We start from the raw sequence: 22686 nt of genomic DNA, 5'->3' as shown, positions 1-22686 counted from the left end.
AGTTCTGGAAGATCGCCCGATTTTACGAGCGCATCTCCCTCCTAGATATCAAATACTCCTGCCAAGTCCCTCACTAGTTGAAAATCCGGCTGGCCCACCCAGGTGGTCAGTCGAAGCACCTATCATTGAAGATGAACCGTCTGGATCCATGCCTGACGAAAGTCAAAAGGTTGATACGGCAGTTGACCCGGTTTTTCCTTCAGAGGCTTCATCTTCGAATGACACCATCGCAGAGGAGAATAAAGACGACACCATCCAGATTCTCTTCATCAGCACTGACACTGATGATCAAGGGGGCAATGCCACCATTCCTTTATCGCAGGAAGGAAGTTCATCGGAGCGATATCCGGCTGTCTATTCGGTCCCACCACCAAGCAACCTGGTTGTGTCCTTTGATTGGAACCAACTAGGCAGACCCCGGTTTCCAGCCAGTATACCATTCAGAATTATTTGTCAAATATACAGAATGGTAATGGCTGGCACTATCATTGATGAGGGGGCATCTGTGAGTATCCTTTCCTCTATTTCTTGGAAAGCGCTTGGTTCGCCAGCGCTTTTACCTGAGATGAGAAATCTATTAGGTTTTGATAAAGGAACCAGTCGACCTTTAGGAATCCTCCCCAATGTGCCTATAACATTGAAAGGGAAGACCGTTCAAATGAACGTGATGGTCGTCCAAGGACCCTTGGATTATAACCTACTCCTTGGATGAGACTATATATATTGCATGGGAGCTGTAGTCTCCTCACTCTTTAGAGTAATGTGTTTTCCGCATGAAGGAAGAATGGTCAAGCTCGTGGACCAACTTTCGTTTCCCGGATCACACATCGAAAATAGTCATGTACCATCCCTAAATGGTCTATTCATGCAAGAAGTGTCTCAACCCACGGTCCGTCCTCCTGATGAGCACGAGTAATCCGGGAGGATATGACTGGAACCCAGGGGGCATGCGTCCTGGCTTGCTTCGGCAGGAAAACTTTGGGTATAGAGTAGGTTTCCGCGGGAGAATATGACTAGTCCGTACCCCGTCCGTGGTTGGAAGAGGGGTTGTTCTAGAATAAGATTCTTTTGTCAAAGTTATGTGAGAGGGCGAGGGTCGTCACTCACCTCTATCTATTTCGGTAGACATTGCCGAGGAAGTGTTTTGTTTGAAAGATTAACGAGACAATCTTTGGGTAACCTGAAAGAGGTAGGCCTCTCCCGGTGAAACGAAAGTTTTGATGGCAGAAAAGTAGAGGTAACCTTGAAACTCTGTTTTATACCTGGGGGCATGCAAACCTTTTGGAGTGAAAGCAAGGGGCGACTATTTATTTTTTAAATTTTTAGGTCCTCCCTTTAAACCTGTAGGTCTAACCCTTTAAACTCGTAGGATTAGCCGTTTCCGAACTTGCATAAAGAAAGGATGGGGAGCAAAGCTTAGTGAGATGAAGCTCCATAAAAAATAAAATCTTGATGAGACAGTCTTATCAAATGACTGGGTAATCGAGCAGTTTTAGCATAAAGTTCATGCTCGTTAAAAAATAAACGCAAGATCCGAGCAGTTTTAACGCGGTCTTCATGCTCGTTAAAAAATAAATATAAGCAGTGAGCAGAGTCTCCTCCAGTGTTTAAGCTCATTTTTAACTAAAAAATGAACCTATCCCGGTAAATAACCACTGTGAATGTAATATTATCAGCCGTTAAAGCCTTGGTCGTGTTTGCACCTGCCACCTCCACTTTTCATTTGGCCGATCGTTCACCTCCATATGATTGTTTACCCATTTTGAGGAACAGCTGCGAAGAGTGATTTCACCTAGCCATCCTTGTGACACTGCCGTGATTGGAAAATTCCAACCTGTACCTGGAATCAGTTGCTATCCCTGTTTATCACTCGTTCCTCAAAAGACGAGTCTTCTTTAAGCTCTTTTCAATTGACTCGTAAAATATGAAAAGATTGCCGAGTTTTGGCCTTCCAGCTCGTTAAAGGACAGGAAGAGCTATCCCTCCTCTAGATTTTAATCTTTTTGGACCTGAGGGATTATTGCACAAAAAGGTCGAGCGCTTGTTTTATTCGGCTCGTTAAAATTATCGAAAACACATCCCTTCTGTATTGTTTTATACTTTTTCGGACTTAAGGGATTAGATGATGAAAAAGGAATTTTGGAGTTAACTTTACGTTCCTTTTCAGACTCTCTAAAAATGAAAAGGACTGAGTTATCCTTATCGTTAGACTCGTTAAAATTATAAATAGCGACAAACTTGTCTTTAGACGAGAACGAGTTTCACTATCGCTAAGCTCGTTAAAACATAGCGATGGGCTTGCCCAAAGGGCAGGTTATAGAACAAGCATATGTTATCCTCCTCAAGCTTGACAAAAATAAAGAGGTACTGGTCAGCAATGACTGGGGAAAAATTGGGAAAAAGTCAAGAAAACTTTGATGGTAGCAGGTCGCTCTTGAACATGACACTTTTCCTCCGTACCACAATCGGGTTGGGTTGTTTCATTCACCGGTCACATCACCATGGTCTCGCCATACCATCCATATTTGGGGTAATGCTACCGATCCATCACATCAGTGTCGCCATATGTTCAAGAGAAGTCGTTCAGAAAGAGTCAACCGGGTCCCATCCACTGCCATACATTATTCTTTATCCATTCATGACCGCCACCCTGAATCATATGTCACAGATCGTTTTCACCTCCATTAAAATCATTAGCTCCGTTCCGTGTCACTGATGTGGGATTCATCAAGGCCCTCCTTTGACGGATCGCTTCTTGTCGACATCAGCCCATTATCCAAGAATTTGATCTAGGAACAACCCGTTCAGTACTTTGAAGCTTGCATGCCTCAATGGCAAGTTTCTCACTTCCGGCGACAGGTATACATCAATGACCTTCGACCAGAAGATTTTGCGTGGTGTTCGACGCCAAGTCCTTTATTCACACCACGTGAATTGTACTGCAGTACCTTGAGGGTCATTATCATTATCGGTGATTCCTCTCGTGCTTGTTAACGGTTTACATCATTGACCGGTAATCAAGTGATGTCTTTCCATGTTCGACTTCAGCACAATTCTCACATGGATTGACTTGTACTTAGAGTGAAGATCGAACGAGTTTGAAGACCCCGGATCTAGTTTCATCCATCCGGGCTGCGATATATATTCAGGAAAAATAAAGACATTTGACATGTACATCATTGCAGTAGATGATCATCCTACTCAAAGGATGATAATTTCGCCAAAATTATCAGTCTACCATCAGACGATCATCTGTTCTATGTACGAAAATGAATTTATAAAGCTGAGCATGGGAATACCCGCCTCAGCTAGATCATGAAAGCAGTATGAATCATAACGTATTGTATTGTATTTTATTACAGGTCTCCTCCCAGCAGATGGATGAACTTCAGACCCTCCTGGATAAAGCATTTCACCCGATAAACGGCCTCATACTTTAGGGGGCAACTGTTATAGACATTTTTGTGCCTTACAGCATTGAGCATGAAATGTCCATAATCTAAGGGATCCAAAGTCCCTAAACATGTTGTTCCTACCCCTAGAGGAACAAGGCAAACCAACCACAGCAATTCACAGAAGTTCTCCACCTGAAAACACTCAAAAACAAGCCAATTCTGGATCATGTCAACTGCTCCACTGAGCATCTACGCTGAATGTCAACTGCTCCACTATCTGCCTGCGTTGAATGTCAACTCCAACAAAGGCTACCTGCGCTGAGCGTAATTGGACAAGTGGCAGGCTCATTCCTCAATGTGTCAATGCCCATGAAGCTTCCAAAATGACACTTTCATCAAGGAATTCGACTGGTGATGAGTAAGAGGTTCCAAATCTCCAAGTGGAAGCAAGAACCTCCAAGTGGACTCAAGAACTGAGAGAGGGAGAGGACACTAGTCAGATCTCAGGCTGACTCATCCTCTCTCCAAAATAACTATATATAGATCTCTCCTCCATGGGATCTAGAGGCTGGAATTTTGTTATTGCAAAGAATTGTTGTTGGTTTGTGACCGGAAACATTGGGTGCTTAATGCTTTGAAGGGAGCTGAAGAAGGAATTCCATTCTGCTGGGAAGGAGATGCTGAATTGGAGCCTTATGGGTTGTATCTCTTCCTGAACCTTGTTATCAATCAATAAAGCTATCTTGATTCTTTCCTATATGCTGGTGTATTTTATATGATTGCATTAGTGTATTTGATTTACTTCTAATCCTGAATCATTTATGAATATGTATATTTGCCTTTGTGTTGTGCTCTTCTCTTGTCGCAAGTAGCTGTTCTCTTTTCACAGGTAGCTGTTCTCTTGTGATCTCGTGGGAATCAAGTAGCTGTTCTCTTGAGCAATCGAGGAGGCAAGTAGTTGTGGACACCCAAAGAGAAGAGGATCTAGATCGAGGGACAACCAGAAGACAACGGTAAGTCTACCAATCTCCCCTCTTTCACATTTCATAAAGGAAGAAATCATAATAGCTGTATTCGTTTGTTGCTAAGGCACTGTCACACCTTAGGTGGATAGGATCATCCTGCATAGGCATTTTTCCCCACAACAAAGAGGTAGAGAATAGAGCCTTACCCAAACTGGAACCGAAGAGGACGTCTCCCACTCTGGGACAAAGTTCATCCTCCATGGCCTCATATAGAGACCAACTACTGCAAAAATGTAGGGTCCTCCTTCGAATATTCTGTCTTTGTCTTCGATATTTGAGAATACCACTGTGAAGAATCCATTTGACCCAAGATGCAGGTCAATGCTTCCTTTGGGTTTCTAGTGATACTTGATCCACATATGTAAAGGTTTTTCAGTGGGCCATAGTCCCATTAATTTACAGATAATGGCGTAGGTCCCCATGTGTTCCCTGTGAACCTGTAGAGTAGGATCATTTAATATTACTCTCGGAGTGATTTCTGCTCTTGGTTTACAAGGTCCCTTTTGTTTCTTGTCTCTTCAACCCTGAATTTTGTCTTCTTCCTCTTTGTCCTTTGTGTTGTTGTTTTCCTTGGTATTGGTCCCATCTGTCTCCTTTTCATTATCCCTGTTCCCTTTGATCGTAAAACCTTTGTTGTTCCCCATCGGTGTTTTTCCTCTGTTGGCAACAACATCTTTGTAGGAGGGAGCCGAGCTCCCGCCTCTGCCGCCCTCCAATAGAGACAATCCCTGCAAATTTCTAAAACCCTAGTCGCTTTGCCCATTTTTTCCTCCCGAGAAACATCATTTTTCCCTTGGTAATATTACCACCCATAGTAAAATGGGGTTTCTGGTGGGCTTGCAACTAAAATGTAAAACAATAATTAGGATAAGGTTGCGAAGGGAATATAGGACTTGATGATATACTTTTGAGATATGATCTCACATTCTAATGTTGAATTATTAGGGCTAGTGACTTGTGACAATTGGAATTGTAATGAAAAATTAACAATGATAATAAATGGATCTTGTTTGGCTCTTTTTTTGAGTGTGTGCATTACGTAAGGGATTGTCTATTTTTTGTATTATTCTTATGTTACGTATCTATGAATAATGGATTAATTGCTTCGAATAATGGTGTACCTCAATTTACTTTTATGAATAATAAGAAGTAAAATATGTTTAATATATAGCAATAGGGTAGGATTTATGTCTGCTTCATCACTGTAGAATTGTCTAGGTTCCTTTGGGACCTCATAGATGTTTGGAGTTTGACTTCACTTGCTTTGAGGTGTTGCCAAAAGGGTTGGTGTCTAAGGGGTTTTTTTTGCTACTTCACTCTAAACCTCGGTTAACCCTCTGCACACCAAAAAATGGTTCCATTATAGAGATCGATATTTTCTACTAAAGGGGATGTTTAGGCCTACTAAGGAGGAAATATGATAGTGGGTATAAAGGAAGGAACATGAATTTGCAATGGAACAAACTATAAAATAGAAAATAATTCTTGAGGAATGGCAGCAAAGGTATGTCTTTACATATTTTCATGAGACTGTCTTCATTGAATTCCTGATTATTCTCACTGAGTGGTTGCAAATATTGGTAGAAGAAAGTAGAAACTGGGACTCTATTGTACCTTGTAAATGGACTCTGGAATCAATTCAAAGGGTATATTTTGTAAGAAACAAGATCTTGTTTGCAGTAGAATTTTGTTTTAATAACATATTGAAGGGTTACGTTGTTGAATTTGATATAGAGGGAACTCAGTCATATAACGTAGCCAAAAGACAGTTTTTCAAGGGACCATGAGGAAAAAACTTGAGATCATTGTTTACCTAGATAAAGATGTTATTGTGTGAAAAAGGATTCATGCCATTCGAATCTAATACCATGAATAGCTAAATTTATTTTCACATGATGGGGAGACTGGGGGCGGACAAACAAATGGCCTAAGGGAATAAAGGTGGGGGATACATTAAAGAAAGTAAAGGTGACATGAGTTGACAATGACAAGACATCAAAGAGATAAGAGCATAGACGATACAATTAGGGTAACATTTTTAACATTTGTGTAGGAAGAGAGCACCATGGAAGAAGTTAGCATAGTGTTGTGTAATGGAGTAATATTTTAGTGCAGTAGTGAGGTAAGGCAGAGATCTTCGCTGAAACCTACAACGAATAGAAGGATGTCAAGAAAACTAAGAAGGAAACATAGTAGTGGAGATTAGGAGGCTAGAGATTAAGAGAAAAAAATCAACACATATTAACTTCCTAATGGAGTAGCACACATAGAAGATAATGAATAATTGTGCACCGAAATAGGAAAAAATAAGGAATGAAACTGTCAACTCTAATCAAACAAGAAGAACTAATGTATGCCAGTGACCCTGATTAAGCCACACCATAGATCGAACCCATGATCCCCCATGCATGTATAATCCAAGAGTTGCGTTCAACCAATAATTTGTTACAAATAATCTTTGTTAGTGAAGAGAGTAGGGATAGTCATAAATCTAATCAAGAAATGGGAGCAGTTAGAGTAAAAGAGTAGAACCCAAGATACCACATATCTAGTCAAGAATATCAAAAATCAATATCACCAAGAACAAAATGTTGGGTGTTGATCTTACTTTGTGAATGCTTGTCTTTCATCGTACTAGGACAAAGGATCTTGAAAAACATATTTTCGTTTGTGAGGCAACATGGAATATCAAGATAGTCCAAGAAGAACCAACAAAGTTTGTGTAGTTAGAGATCAAATTTAGAGATCACGTGCTTACATGGCATATAAAATATAAGGCTACTACACTAGGAGGACAAACTAGGTCATTGGGGGAAATTAGGTAGGAATTACTATAAGAATTCTAGAAACCTAAATTAAAATTCCAGTGCACCTTAAAGGTTAAAGATATTAGAAAATGTGCTAGTGAGTCAGTATGGGACTTTAATTAGAGGTTTAAAGTATTACTTGCTTGATCGACATTTCAAATTCTAGATCTGCGACATAAGGAATGGTTTATTACAAGATTGAATCCTCACATACATATCTCATTAACTTAGGAGAAGTTCACTTTGCCGTCTAAGGCTTTAGAAACTACTATGAAGTTGGAAGCATCTCTTGTAGGAAGTGAAAGTAGTGTAGGGATGGCGCAATTTTAGTCGCATCTAGCAGCCTTGACAATACAATTATAAGATATAGCAAAAGGTAAGGAAAATTGAAACTCATTTTGGTGTACAATATGCAGGAAAGAATCCCACCATAAGAATGAATCCCCAATTGTGACATAATACATGGCTAAAAGATTTGCCAATCCTATGGCTTAAGGTCAAGGAATATGGTGTGAAGTGTGCATAATATGGGGGCATACACCGACAACCTATCTCATAGTGAAGAAGTACCAAACCTTAATCCAAAGTGCGTTCTGCAATTTTTGAAAGTGGTAGGTCAAGACATCCATACATGTTGCATGTTGGATTTGATAAGAGAGTGAAATACTAATGTGTACATGGTACATGAGGTAGAGGGATTTGAAGCAAGAGCATCAACCTATAACCATACCATTTCAATCAAGGCAGAGGTCGAGGGATGTAGGGGAGAGGACAAGGATTTCAAGGTGGAGGTTGAGGACAATTTGGAAGAGTCCATGGTTTGATAATAATATATAATTGCAGCAAATAAAGACCCATTGCCTCATATTTAACTAATCCTTGAATGATGTGTACATAGTTTTTGAAGTGGCCAGAGTCCATCCACAAGTAGAAGTAGTTAGGAAGAAGAGGAAAATATAGGGGCAGATATAGGTGGACAAGGAAGTCAACCACATTAGTGGGTAAGAAAACTAGCACAACCAATCGCCAGGTTTGGCGTAGTGAAAGAAAAAGAAACATATAAGGACACTAGAATGGAATTGGTTGCGATAAAATGGAATCCATCAAATGCATCAACACAACAAGGACTACCTTTATACAATATGACATTGGTCTATGAGAAAACTACACTTGGAGAAACTGTTGAGGAGGTAAACTTGATTAAATATTTTTTAAAGGTTTGTTTAGAACTAATGAGTAATGAAGTGGCCCTTTATACACTTTGCAGGATGATGGACTAGTGTGCACAAGGGGGGGGGGGATTTTCTATTATGTAGAAAACCTAGTTCACAATAAAGCATGCTTATGTGAAATAAGAGGAAAAATAGAGAATTAAGGTTTAGCGTGCATATAAGATATGAATACATGGAAAATGTTATCCTAGATCTAGGTTCTGACGTGAATATTCTTCCAAATAATACATGGGAATTGAAGGGGAGGAAAAAACTAACTTGGTTACCTATCGAGCTGATGCTAGAGAACTAGTACATGATTTTCCCTATTTGTAGACTAACCAGGGTAGAGCTCAACATTGATGGAGTGATGAGTACTACTCATTTTAAAGTCATATAGATTGTGGATGATACCAAACCATAAAATGTGTTACTAGGAATTGATTAGGTATTCGATAATCAATTCATAATCAACTTGAAAAGGAGGAAAATTATATTTGAATAAGGATGTGTAATGATTATTGCACCATTAGATCCAACAAAGGGAGACCGGTATGTGGAAAATTTTAGGGAAAGATTCAACATCGGAGATCTTGAAAACCTCTACAATGTAACTAATTGCAGGGATAACTATATTAATTGAACAGTTGATGGTGTGTTAATATAGAAAATCATTAATTCTTATGCCTCGGATTCAAATAAAGAACTTAAAAACTAGAAGTAAATATTGCATGAAGTATCCACTAAAAGATGCACTCATATTACCCTTGCAGTAGAATGGATTGGAATAGAGGTACGTGATCCCCCAAAGTTGGATGGTAATAGATGTAAATTCCTTTGTGAAAAAAATTGAATCACTCGTATCTAAACAACTGAGATTGCAAGCCGTAGATGCAACCCTGAAAGCAACTTTGTTGCGTTGGTGGACTTCAATAGAGACAAGATGGAAAATTTGCATACATGTAGGTATTTTTCGCGGATCAAGTTTGGGATTAGATGATGAGGACACTGAATCAAAGTATATAGGAAAAATTTTCCCTACCACCCACCTCAAGGCTTGTGTTGCAACATGGAATAAGAAGAATATACCAGAGGGACAGTGGCTGCATAGGTTCATACATACATCGGATATTATCCATAGAAATCAATATACATAACTAGAAGTGCACAAAGGAAAAAAAATTGGAAGAGATGATCCAAAACTTTAAGGTGACTTTAAGTTTTGAGTCAAATGATCTTTAAGTAGATATGCATTTTCATATTGTAAAAGAAAATATTTTTTCAATAGAAGGTTGAATTATGTAGAAGTGAGTAACTTTGTGTTTTGTGCACAAACATTCTCAGAATGTTAAAAAATTTATGGAATTCTACAATGTCATAGAGGAATGTGAAGAATAGAATGACCCAAGGAAGTTACAAATACTTAAGGCAAAAGAAGACCACACTGTAGTAGGTCCAAAACAATATCTATATATTATGCCAGACCTATTAGAATGCACAATGTGAACATTGGGACTGAAAAAAATTCTAAGATGGCCACTATTGCAGATTATTATAATGATGAAATAGTAGGTAAGATTTTTTATTTACTAAAAAACTATCAGGACCTATTTCGAGCCACTTTTTCATGGATGAAAGGTATAGATATAGAGCTATAAAAAATGAATATCCCATTGAAACTAGATGCAAAGTTAGTAGAAAAGACCTTATAGGTTGAGTCCAATGTATAAGCAAAAGTGAAGAAAGAATTAGACATAATGTTGGAAGTTTATATTATTAAACCAATGGAAGAGTCTAAATGAATAATTCCAATGGTTGTGGAGGATAAGAAGGTAGGTCATACTGGGATCTTTGTAGACTTAAGGAAGTTGAATGATGCTTGTGTGCATGGCCCTTTCCCTAGCATGTTTACAGATGAGGTATTGGAGAATGTAAGAGGACACGAGGTCTACTCATTTACAAATGGATTTTTAGGATATCATGAGAATAAAATTTCACTAGAAGATAGACACAGGACCACCTTTTCCATGGAATGAGGATTTTTCCAACAAAATTCATGCCATTTGCAGTATGAAAAATGCACTTGTAGTATTTTATCGAGGGCTGGTAGTATTGTTCAAAGAATTCATTCATAATTTTTTGGAAGTATACTTCGATGAATGGATAATATAATTTTATCTGTTGAAGAAGCATATTGAGTTTTTGTAATTGATGTTTGATATATGTGGATAGTTGCAAATCCCATTGAGCTAAAAAGTGTATTTTTTATTCGCCATTTAGTATTTTGTTGGGCCATGTAGTGTGCAAGCAAGGCCTGCTGGTATATCCCGCAAAAAATGCTTTCATAGTATATTTACCTCCAACTACATCATTGTGAAATTTGCGTACAACTGTAGGTTATACATGATACTACAAAATGTTCATAAGGCGATATGTGTAGATCACAAGCCGCTTAGAAAATTCGTTGAAGAAAGAAGTCAAGTCCAGTGAAATGAAGAATGTTAACAGGGTTTAGATACCCTAAAAGAGAAGTTGGTACATTGATTTTAGTGTTTCCAAACTAGGGAAAGAATTTCCATTTTCATGTGCATGCATTGTCTAGAGATTTGGGCATAATTTTAGTTCAATGAGGATAATGGGGTATAGATCACAATATTTAATTTTCTACTAGGAAACTATAAAAATTTGAGAATAATTGCACTGTTATATAATGAAATGGTATATGCATTAGGAAATTTCAGACACTACCTACTTCAGTCATACTTCAAAATGTACAGAAACCATATTGCACTAAGGTACTTAATCAACAACATAGTTTTGTGAGGAATGAAATGCTAATACTTCTTACTTTTCCAAAAATATGATTTGAGGTCATTTTTAAAGAAGGAAGGCTTAATATAGGACCAAACCATTTTTCAGGCATTTTGACAAGAGAAGATGTATGAAATATCAATGATAATCTACTAGATGCATGCTTGTTCATAGTAAGCATGGTTGATGATTAATTCGTAGACATCGTTAGGTTCTTAAGAATAGGAATATCCCTAACAGAATAATTAGTTGCATAAAATAATACTTAGTACTAAAACCAAAATATTATCAACTTATACCATGATGTCTATACAAGCTAGGAACAAAGATTATACTTCCACATTGTATGTTAAAATATCATAGGTCCCTGATATTTTCAAAAGCACATGAAGGAGTGGCAAGATTAAACTATACAAGAAAGGATACTGGGTAGAAGATCATGCACAATGGAATTTGGTGTCCCTCCATCCATAAGGATGCAAAGGAATTCTGCCAAAATTTTGATATATGTCAAAGGATTGCGAAACCATCTAAAAGGGATGAAATTCCCTTATTTCCATAGGTAACATTACAGGCATTCGATAAATGGTAAATAGATTTCATTGGACCTATCAATCCACTATAAAATAGATGAAGAGTTAGAAATATAATTAGTTTGATAGATTACCTTAACAGATGGGCTAAAGCGAAGTCTGTCAAAGATTGCAGTGCAAAAACAACCACATGGTTTCTATTAGAAAACATAGTTTCTAGTTTTATATGTCCCAAAGTATTGATGAGTGATCAAGTAACACACTTTTTGAACAAGATAACTTCTTCCCTGATATAAAATTTCCAAATTTACCATGACAAAATAACATCTTATTACCCTAATGAAGGTGACACTCTAGAGGCTTTTAATAAGATTTCTCAAAATATCCTAACAAAAATATGTCTGTAGAGTATTTTAATAAGATTTCTGAAAACACTCTAACAAAAATATGTAATGCGAATAGAGATGATTGGGAACTCAGGGTTCTAGTAGTTCCTAGTGTTCGCATTCCTACAATGGAAAATTTATCTAATTCTCGAATAGTAGAGCAGAGACTATCAGAGCTCCTACAGTTAGGAGAAGGCCACATAATAGTAGGAATTCATCAAAATATCCATTAATAACACAAAAAATTCCCACCGTGATAGGTGCATAAAACATAAAAGTCTTAGCCAAGAGATTTTGTTTTGATGTAAGACAACATGTTTTTGAAACATCCAGGGAAATCTCAAATGAATTAGTTGGGTCCATTTATAATTATATATTCTCTAGAAGAAGAAGTTTTCCAATTAGAAAATATTAATGGGGATGAAATAAAAGGTTTGGAGCAGCAAACCTTATGTGTAATAATTATGTCCGCATAATTTTCCAAAGAAAAAATAAAAATCGAAAAATAAAAGAGTATTTTATTTTTGTTTAGACAAATGAACTTGAAAATAATGCAGGAGGAAGAACATCAAAAACCCGTCAAACTGGCATATAGTTGTCGTGAAATAATACTATGGGAAAGGTGGGAATCAGACAAGGAAAAGAATAAAAAAATATTAGTATCAACCACATAGATGGACATCATAGCTAAATTAAATTTGAAAATTCACCTCATTATTAACAAAATCAGTACACTATAATGGCGAGGATCCATTTAGATCATCAGTTTTGATAAGAATAGTTGTAGATAGGATGTCCACTTACTTGAGTAAGCACATTAAGGAAATATACATCTGGAGAATTAAATATGACGTGATATGAGATATGGTCTCACAACATTCAAATTATATAAAGTGGCATCTATATCTTCAAACCATGCGATAGAGTCTAAATCTTGATAAGAAGAATTTGAATTAGAAAAGTGTCATTATCTTATAAACATAATCTATCGACATGATTCATTGGGCTACATATACTAACCACACTACAATAGACACATAAAGAGAGTGAAAAGGAAGATGACCACCATTTGTAGTTACAATCATTTCAAATTCCATGAATATCATTTATTTTATTAACACCTGAAATGATCATTTATGTCTCTTTAATAATTAAGAAAGTAGACATACACATGAAAAAAAAAAAAAACTAATTCTAAGAAAAGATGATTTCAATGTACATTTTTATTATTATTTCAAAATCAATGCCTCTAAAAAATTAGATGCAAATGAAAATCAATGTATTAGAAATTAACATATCCATCATATTCATCTCAAACGTATACATAAACATATTTTTTATCATCTACAAATTGTGCCACTATACTAAAAATTCAATAAGGTAAATTGGCATTGATACTTCTTACTTAATTTGAGAAGGATCTCTTAATCATTTCATTTTTTTAATATTGAACATATTCATCTTTAGAGATTATTAACTTATTATTCATCTTTGGATTCATGAAGATGTAAATTTCAAATGATCATGTTTGTCATATATATATATATATATATATATATATATATATGATGATCATCTAAAAAATTCACATTAGTGCTCATGATTAGACCTAGTGTAGATCCATCTGAACTTTGAATCTGAGATGTGCCAAGAGGGATCAAATCCCTTAAGGTGGAAACTTTGGTTTCATAGTGCATAATATGAGGAAATTTTGTACCTAAAAGGATTTGATCCCCTTCGTCCATGATATATTCAAACTAAGATGGATCTACACTAATTTCAAATATGGGTGAGAGTGTAAAATTTTTAGATGATCATCATTATGTATATGTATATGTTTGAGATGAAATTGAGCCTTCACAATATACATCATTATGAATCCAAGTAGTAATAAAGTAAAAATGTTAATGATAAAAATGCATAACAAAATGAAGTCATTAAGATAGTGAATAAAAAATATACCACATGATACAATTAAGATGTAATATGATGAAGATATTTAAAAATGCCTAAATTATATAGAAATCTATTTCATTCTCTGTAGTTCTGTTATCTTTTTAAACACACACATGTGCACACACTTTTACATATTTTCATACTGATCATGTGCAAATGGAGGTTCAAATCAAAGGTTGTCCAAAACTTTTAGTTTATGTATTGGAGTGAAAGTGAGACCCTGCTACTTTTCCTTTCAGATATTAAGAGTTTCAATTTTTTAATGTCTATCTCTAGCATTTATGGATTTCTAATCCCCAAGTTAGTCACAATATAATTTGTTGAGTATGAACTACTTCAATAGGTATAGTAAGAAACAGGTGAGAGAATAATTCATCTCATCGAACTCCCACATAACTATCAAATGTTACTATAACACATGTGGGAGGTTCAGGAAAGGCTGTTACAGGATTATAGATAATATTTTCAACTAGTCTAAGGGAACCATTAACATGTCCCGCATTAGTCTATCAATTTGACCCAACCATTATTCCAGAATTTAGGTAGACTATGATAGACCATGGTTTATGATGGTTGACCATGGTTATGTCACATATTGATATACGTCTTAGCATACTGAAATTTATATGTGAACTAAAGTGATTAAAATATATTGAATTCTTCTCAATCTATTCTAGAAGTTCAATGTCAACTTGTCTTCTTCAATTTTTAATATAGTGACACAATTTGTAGATCACAAAAATTATGTTTATATATTTGTATTAGATAGATATCATTGTTTTAAATTTACTTAAGTTCCTCATTTTGTTAGAAAGATAAAAAAATACTATTCAAAAGTTTATTTCATAAATTACATAAAGAAAAATAAATTGAAATATATTATCAAAATGAGATGTTTCTTCATTGTATCTAAAGAAATGTTATCAAAAGTATATTTGTTTAGAAAAAAATCAACCATTTTTTTTGTATTTCTAACTTTCTATTATTGTTCATATATGTCAAAATTACTATGTTCCACATGGAACCACAAATACCAAAACTACTATGTTCCCTATAGAACCATTTTTCTTTTTTGGATTATAAGACACCATCAATACAAGAATCATTCAAACATAATAATAAAAATACAAGATTCATTCAAACTTAATAAATAAAAACGAATAACCTTGATTTTTCATCAATTTGATAATAAACCTCCCTCAATACTACTTGATAATGAAAACCTAGCTTGAATGAATTTGGAACCACTTCCAATGCAAAGAATCTAAACATTATTGTTGTAAACATTATTGTTGCATGGTTACGTTATATGATTGTATTATAAGATTATATTATAAGATTTAGAATTCAAAATATATTATTAATTAATACTACATTTTTTATTTTAAAAATTAATTAAAATTTATATTAATTTATATATAAATGGTAAGTGGTTATATTTTAATTATATGCATCTTTAATATATATGATATTTTTTTTTAGGTTTCTATATGATAATTTTAATTTATTTAGACATATGTATATGTATATGTATGTATGTATATATATATTCAAATTTCAAATATTTTTTATTTAATTTTATGATTTGTATATAAAAAGTAATGTCATTTCTAGATTTTAAATTAGAAATACTCATTGATTATACTATTAACAAAATAGTCAAAATAAAGAATAAAAATATAAAAGTAACTTTTTCTGGTCTATGAGGTGTAGACCAATTAGTTTGTGTAGTGTTTAGTTCCCAATATGCCATAGGCTCAAATCCCATGGGCAGGGGTCAAAGATGGAAGCTACTTTTGGGGAATTAAACCATCTCAAGGGATGTTCTAGCTTCACACACCCGCCACTGATAGGATCCCACTAGTGGCCTCACTGTTCTTCCATCCAACATATGGGCTAGTCCTATTCATAGTGGGTAGATCATTCTTCCATCGAACATTGAGATTGGTCTTGCTGATAGCATCCTTCGAGCAATCTTAGTGATAGCATCCCACTAGTCGAAAGATCATTCTTCCACCCAACGTTGACATTGGTCTTGGTGATAGAATCCCCTTGTGGGTAGATCATTCTTCTATCCAACATTGGGGATAGTCTTGGTGATAATATCTCATTACTGGGAAGATCATTCTTCCATCCAACATTGAAATTGGCCTTAGTGATAACATCATTCTCACAATGTTTGTAATAACGTCCACATCTCATTAATGAGTGAGACTGGTCATAATGATAGCATCTTTCAGACAAGTAATAGCATTCCAATTCGCAGCATTAATTCTTCCATTCTTCTATCTACCATTGTGACTGACCCTAACCTAAACGAAATCTAGTTATTAAAAAACAAAAATAATAAAAAACAAAGTTTCTCTGCTTAAAAATATATATATAACTATTAAACGCAACCAACTATATGGTTCACATTCATCTCGAAAAAAGAGTCTACAATTCCGTGTTTCTAACATAAAAGTTTACAGGGGAGAAACTCCTCATGAAATAATCTCGTTCATGACAATCTCGTGCTTTAAAACCATACATGGATATAAAATAGCCAAGAATGGCTGGCATTTAGTCACAGAAAGATTAAAGTCAAATATATTATATCTTTCCCTCAACCATCTTTTTGTCTTGTCGAATTTTTCAACATTACAAGCCCACCTCCTTTGTTGAAATCTTGCGAACGGATTCATTGTTTACGGAAGGGAAATAATTGGTTAGCACATGTATTGTTGGAAGTTTGAGGAGAAAAATGCAGTAGGTTAAAATTATATGAATTAATAATCTATCACAAGTATTCGAGGAATCAGAAAGGAGTGCGTTTATATTTGATTATATAATTTTTAATGGGTTTATTATTTTTTATTAAAATATATTTATTTAAATGTATAAATAATTTTAAATTAAAAAAAAAAATCAATATATTTAATTTGTACAAATTTGACAGCACAAATTTATTATTTTAATAATTTTATATCACATAGAGTGTGATAAAGTTTATTATAAAATATTAAAAAATAAATAAATATATAAATAAAAACATTTTTAATATGTTTAATAAATTTGGTTAAATTCATCGCATTGAAAAGAATTCAAAGGATCGGAAGCATTATTACTTTTATTGTGAATTTGGAATAATTCAAAGGATCGGAATCATTATTACTTTTATTGTGAATTTGGAATAATTCAAAGGATCGGAGTCATTAATATTGCTTACTGTAGGCCTTTTGCATATCTCAATCTTTGATTTTTTTTGAAATTAAGGTAAAACCTTAAGTAAATATAAGTTGTTTTAATTTATTTATATAGAATAGTTTAACTTTTTTTGGAAAGTTTTTTTTTGTTTATTTTTTTAGCTTTTTTTAAATTTTAGAAGGATTTATTGAAATCAAAGTTTGATAATTGAACTTTGCATAATGAAAGCCTCCTAAATTTATGAAGTGATAAATAAATATATAAAATAAAAAAATTAATTTAAGTAACACAAATAAAAATTTGGCTTCAAGACAGTGATGCTAAACCTAAAAAACTGATCTATGTGAATGAAAATTGTCAAAAGGATAAGGTATACAACAGGATGGCCCACCCGGGTCATGGTAGAGGGCGTGGGATCAGGAAGAACAGCCAACGAATGCTCCAGGTAACCAGGGTAGAGGGAGAATATCTACTTTGATGGCAGTCCAAGAGGCTTCCAGAGCTTATAGGGAAGGCAAGAGTGAAGAAATTCATCGAATTATTCAAGATATGGAGACCAGTGTGATGGAGGAACAGTCTGACTCCGAGACAGAAGGGTGGGCTGAAGTGATCAGTGATCCGGGGAATACGCGAGGAAGGTTGATGTTGTATAGGCAGACTCTTCATATCTACTGGGTGTTAAAATGCCTTCTGGCAAAAGCCCTGGAGCAGGTGGCGAAGGAAATGGCTGAAATTGCAAATGGTGTGCCAAACCTGCAAAAAGAAATGAAAATTTTATCATGACCAGGCAAAATAACAAGCTGGAGGAAATGCATCAGCAGCAGTCTTGGATGGCTCATAAAACTCCAAGGCAGGCAGAACTAGTGGATATTCCCATGGATATGGACTTGAACACTGTATCAGAAAGGAATGATCCTTTCGGGTTTCTTAAGTGTTTCAGTGAATCTTTTTCTTTTACGGTTTCATGCATGTTAGTAGCTTACTAAGTAGTTTCAGTTGTATAGTGCACATAGCCAGGATGGAAAGACTTGTTAAATTTTGTTTTTGGAATGCATACAGTAAACTAAGGTGGCCAACAGACCTGGTTTCCCTCCGGGGCAAGTTGAGACCACCAATACTATGTATCTGGTCTCTTTGGTTATTTTAAATAGAAAAGAAAAATACTACCTACACTTACAAAAAATAAAAATTGGCCACAAATTTTTTGACGAGATTTCCCAAAATACTATCTCAAATTCCGACTCAGATACTCACCTCCTTCCTTATTCCGACTCAGACACTCACCTCCTTCCTTATGGATAATTACCTGCATATTTTTTTCATTTGTTGGGCTGAAATAATTAAGATATGAACAGCACTCGAGTTTTCGATGTTTGGTGAGTCGAACATTGTTTATTTATTTTCCGCAGAGAGATCGATTCCCACGGAGTTGAGTCACATAACAAAAGCTGCCATTATTTGTTGAATGTATGTGTTCGGAATAATTTAAAGCGTTGTTTCCTGAGGGTAGGTGCCTGCTTTTTGAGGCGGCTGCTTTCCATTCTTTTCCATGCAAAAGTCATGCGAATGGTAAATCGTACCCTGATAGATAAGCGACATTGGAAGTCTTCATTCAACCAAGCAGTTACAAGTTAATTATGCAACAACCTAGCGATGAAAAAAAATCCTAATAGTAATATGCATGTTATTTCATGGAATAGAATTATGGTCGGAAAAATCTTAATAGTAATATGCATGTTATTTTATAATCCTAAGCCACACATTGTAAATGACTTGCACTTACCTAAGTAGCAAATGGGAATTTCAATTTTTATTATTATTATTACTTAATTTTAAAGTTAAGATTAAATTAGGCATTAAATTGATATATGAAATAGCCATATTTAGATATTTATAGAAATTGTATGGTAACATATTTCATAATAATCCCCATATTTAGAAATTGTATGGTAACATATCTCATAAGAACGACTGTCTACGGTGATTGTAGAATCTTTCAGAGGCTAACGTCGAAAAGATGAAGTTTCGCCAGGTGGAAGCATCCCACATGACCAGAGTGACAGAGAAACTTTAGTTCTGTGAACTAGATCACATGTACCCTACCAGATGAAGGGTCAGCGCGTAGTTTCTAGCGGATTCATGGTTTTCAAAAAAATTGGATACACAGAAATACTAAATACTATCAGTATAAATTTAAATTTACGTTAGGCTAATTATAAGCGTTGGAGTGTTGGCTGATATATATTTTTAAATTAAAATAATAATAATAATTTTGTTTCGTCTGGAAATATATATTTTATTTTTTTAAATTATAATTTTTTCAATAACTTATAATTTTGAATCATGACGTTTCATCTAACCTTATGTAATGTATTAAAAAAATATACTTATACAATAATAAATGTTGTTAGTTTTAAATATTATCTATTAATTGAATTGTCTTTTATATTGTAATATAATTTTAAAATATATTTTAAATAAATAAATAAAAAATTAATTATTCAAATTCAAAAGTCATCCACCCATAAATTTCACATTGAACTGAGGTGTTTGCACAAAAACAATCTCTTATTCTCATTTAAAAACTATTATGCAGGAATCTCGTACACTCAGAGCTGACAGCTTTTCATAATTTTTATGGGTTAAGATAAGCAAAAATATAACAAATAAATAATCAAATCAAATTATTATTAAGATATAATTTGAACTAACATGATGTATAAGATAAGGTTTGAACTAAGATGATGTATAAGATAAGGTTAAAATAGGTGATGAGAAAATTAATATATAAGAATTGAAATTAATATAAAATTATTAAAATGATAAAAATTAAAAAGAATGTTAGAATCTAGTAATTATGAGATAGAACCATTTGTTTTTGAAAGAAAAAAATGAAAAAATTGACCATGAAAAATGAGGAAGAATAACAAAGGAAAGTGAAGAAGAGGGAATTAGAAAAGGTAAACCACAGTTTAGTGGTTATAGAGATAGATGATAGATGGCATACATCACAGCAGACAAATAATAGATTTTCATGATTGACTAAATTTGTAGGCATTTTTTTTATTTAAACTAGTATACTAGTGTTATTTGATAATCACAACTTTCTAAATGATAGTGTTATTTGATAATCACAACTTTCTAAATGATAAAAAAAAAGATAGAAAAAAATAAATACTACAATTTTGACTTGGACTAGCTAATATATAACTTCCCCATAAAAAAGAAAAAGGAAATCTAACAAACCCTTAAACTTGCATGGAGTCACATTTATAAACACAGATTTGTTCAAAAAAAATTGACAATTTCTTACACTCTTATTTTAAAACCAATCAGGGTGCTTTTCTAATTTGATTTTCACGTTTCTTTTCCTACTTGAATTCTGATAATATAACAACATCATATAGATTCACATTAATTATAAAAATTGAGCTAACTAATAACAATTCCATGATCCTGATGAATCTGCAAGTTTGATATCAATCCAAAAGAAAATCAAATAAAAACCAAGATAGTATTAAGTACTTTATGTAATCTTTATATGATACACTTTGTCCGGCTATGGAATGCACAGAACGATACACCTCAATTTGGACCAAACTTTTCATAACCATGTAATATAGGTAACGTATCAGTATATATCCCTATGTTTTAAAATATGGTTGCCAAACAGTACTGGTCCTGAGAAGGACCACTATATTTGCCATTGAGAATTTCAGAACCTGGATGATTGGCTGGCAAAACATTCCTCTCTGTGCTCAACATTATCATAGGCGATTGAACACGATTAATGGGAAATGACGAAGACGACAGCAAATCATTTAGCTAAGAAGGCTTATGGACTTCGCCGAACGAGGGAAGCCCTAAGGATTCTTCGGTATTTCAAAGCCAATCTGAGATATTATTAATTTTCTTCTTCCACCCAAGGTTCCTTCATCATTCATCTGCTTCTGGATTTCCTATTTACTGTCTTCTGCAGTGTACAGAGCTTCCAGAATCATGGATTTCTGAAGGGATTGGCCCTGAGATTGTAACCGAAATCTGCGGCAATCTAGCCGATTCTAAAACTAGCTGTTCTGGCTGGGCCCCGATTCTGCAGAGGGGACAAGTGGAATGCGAAAGAAACCACATGTCAATACACTCAACATGAAAACTATGCCCGCAATTGGGCAAAAGCCGGCCTTTCTCATTCTCCTCCAACTCGCACAGGCATACGGCGCACTCCAGCCCATCTATGAAATTCTGCGGTTTATATAGAAACATTGGGAGAGTCTCTATCACCGCAGATTCCAACCCCACGTTCCGCAGCGTCGCTGGTTCTTCGCCTATAAAATTAAACCGACGACGCCTAGAAGCCGTTATCCTTAGGGTAAAACTAGCAGGATGCCTCCTGAACCATCTGGCATAAGCGTGCAGCAAGAAGACGAACCAAGCAAGAAAAAGAAGAAATATTGCGGCCGAGATCACGATTCTGCCTTTGACGACATGTCTAGATTTGCCATAAACGTTAGGGGGAAGATGAAAAGGATCGTTTGAGCTCATTGCCGAATCCTCAAATTCGACCCTTCCGCCTGTAATTGGAACGACGGGAGATCTTTTTCAAATTCTACTGGTCTGAGTGAGGGTAGCAATCCTCGGCCTTAGCCCACCCAATTACTAGAAATACATCCGGATAATGCTTCCTCACATACTGTGTACATGATACTGGAGCCTGCAAGTTCTCCCAATGAGCAGTACCTCCTATTAATCGAAAAATGGACCCGAGTAACGGTAAAGAGCCCCGGCCCGACTGTTTATTTCAGCACACTCGATTTTCAGAATCCGAGAAACGCCAAGCAGTATGCAAGGAATTGACGATGTCGGCCTGGTCACCACTCAGATCATCGAATCTTTTGCCATACAAATTCCTAATCCAAATCATACGCTTCACTGAAACCAATTTTACATCCTTCTTCCCAAACCAAGTCATCCTCTCGACTGAAACCAATTTTACATCCTTCTGTTTGATGAAACCAAATCATGTGGTCGACTGAAACCAATTTTACATCCTTCTGTTTGATGAAATGTTTCACAAATTATTAGGGACGCTACTAGATGGCCCATCACCATGTTTTACAACTCGGGTGTGTCGCATTCAACTCTCGTTGAATTTAGATTAAAGGGACACGTCACTACCTATAACCTAATGTAATAGTTTTATGACATTAATTAAACAAATTTTCACATCCATTTCATTGTTCACTTGTTACCTGTAAATTCTCAGGTTACCGATTGCACGTAGGAGGGCTTCCTAATTGGGCGTTGAGGATTACTATAAAGGTTGCAATGCTGCTTCCATTTCATTCTTCACTTACTTACTTGTAAGGCCTTTGCTTA

At 35.1% G+C, this 22686-nt stretch overlaps 1 pseudogene; it reads right to left on the bottom strand.

Annotated features, from left to right (window-relative positions):
- Positions 1-20980: 20980 nt before the first annotated feature.
- LOC149161692 (RING-H2 finger protein ATL2 pseudogene) lies at positions 20981-22349 on the bottom strand (annotated as a pseudogene).
- Positions 22350-22686: the final 337 nt, after the last annotated feature.

Source organism: Pinus tabuliformis, chromosome 5_2 (assembly GCF_031772625.1).
Source record: "Pinus tabuliformis cultivar Carrire ecotype Pingquan chromosome 5_2, CPIR1, whole genome shotgun sequence".
NCBI classification, from domain to species: domain Eukaryota; kingdom Viridiplantae; phylum Streptophyta; class Pinopsida; order Pinales; family Pinaceae; genus Pinus; species Pinus tabuliformis.
The sequence above is the reverse complement of the archived record's forward strand: the minus strand, read 5'-3'. Positions and strand labels throughout refer to the sequence as shown.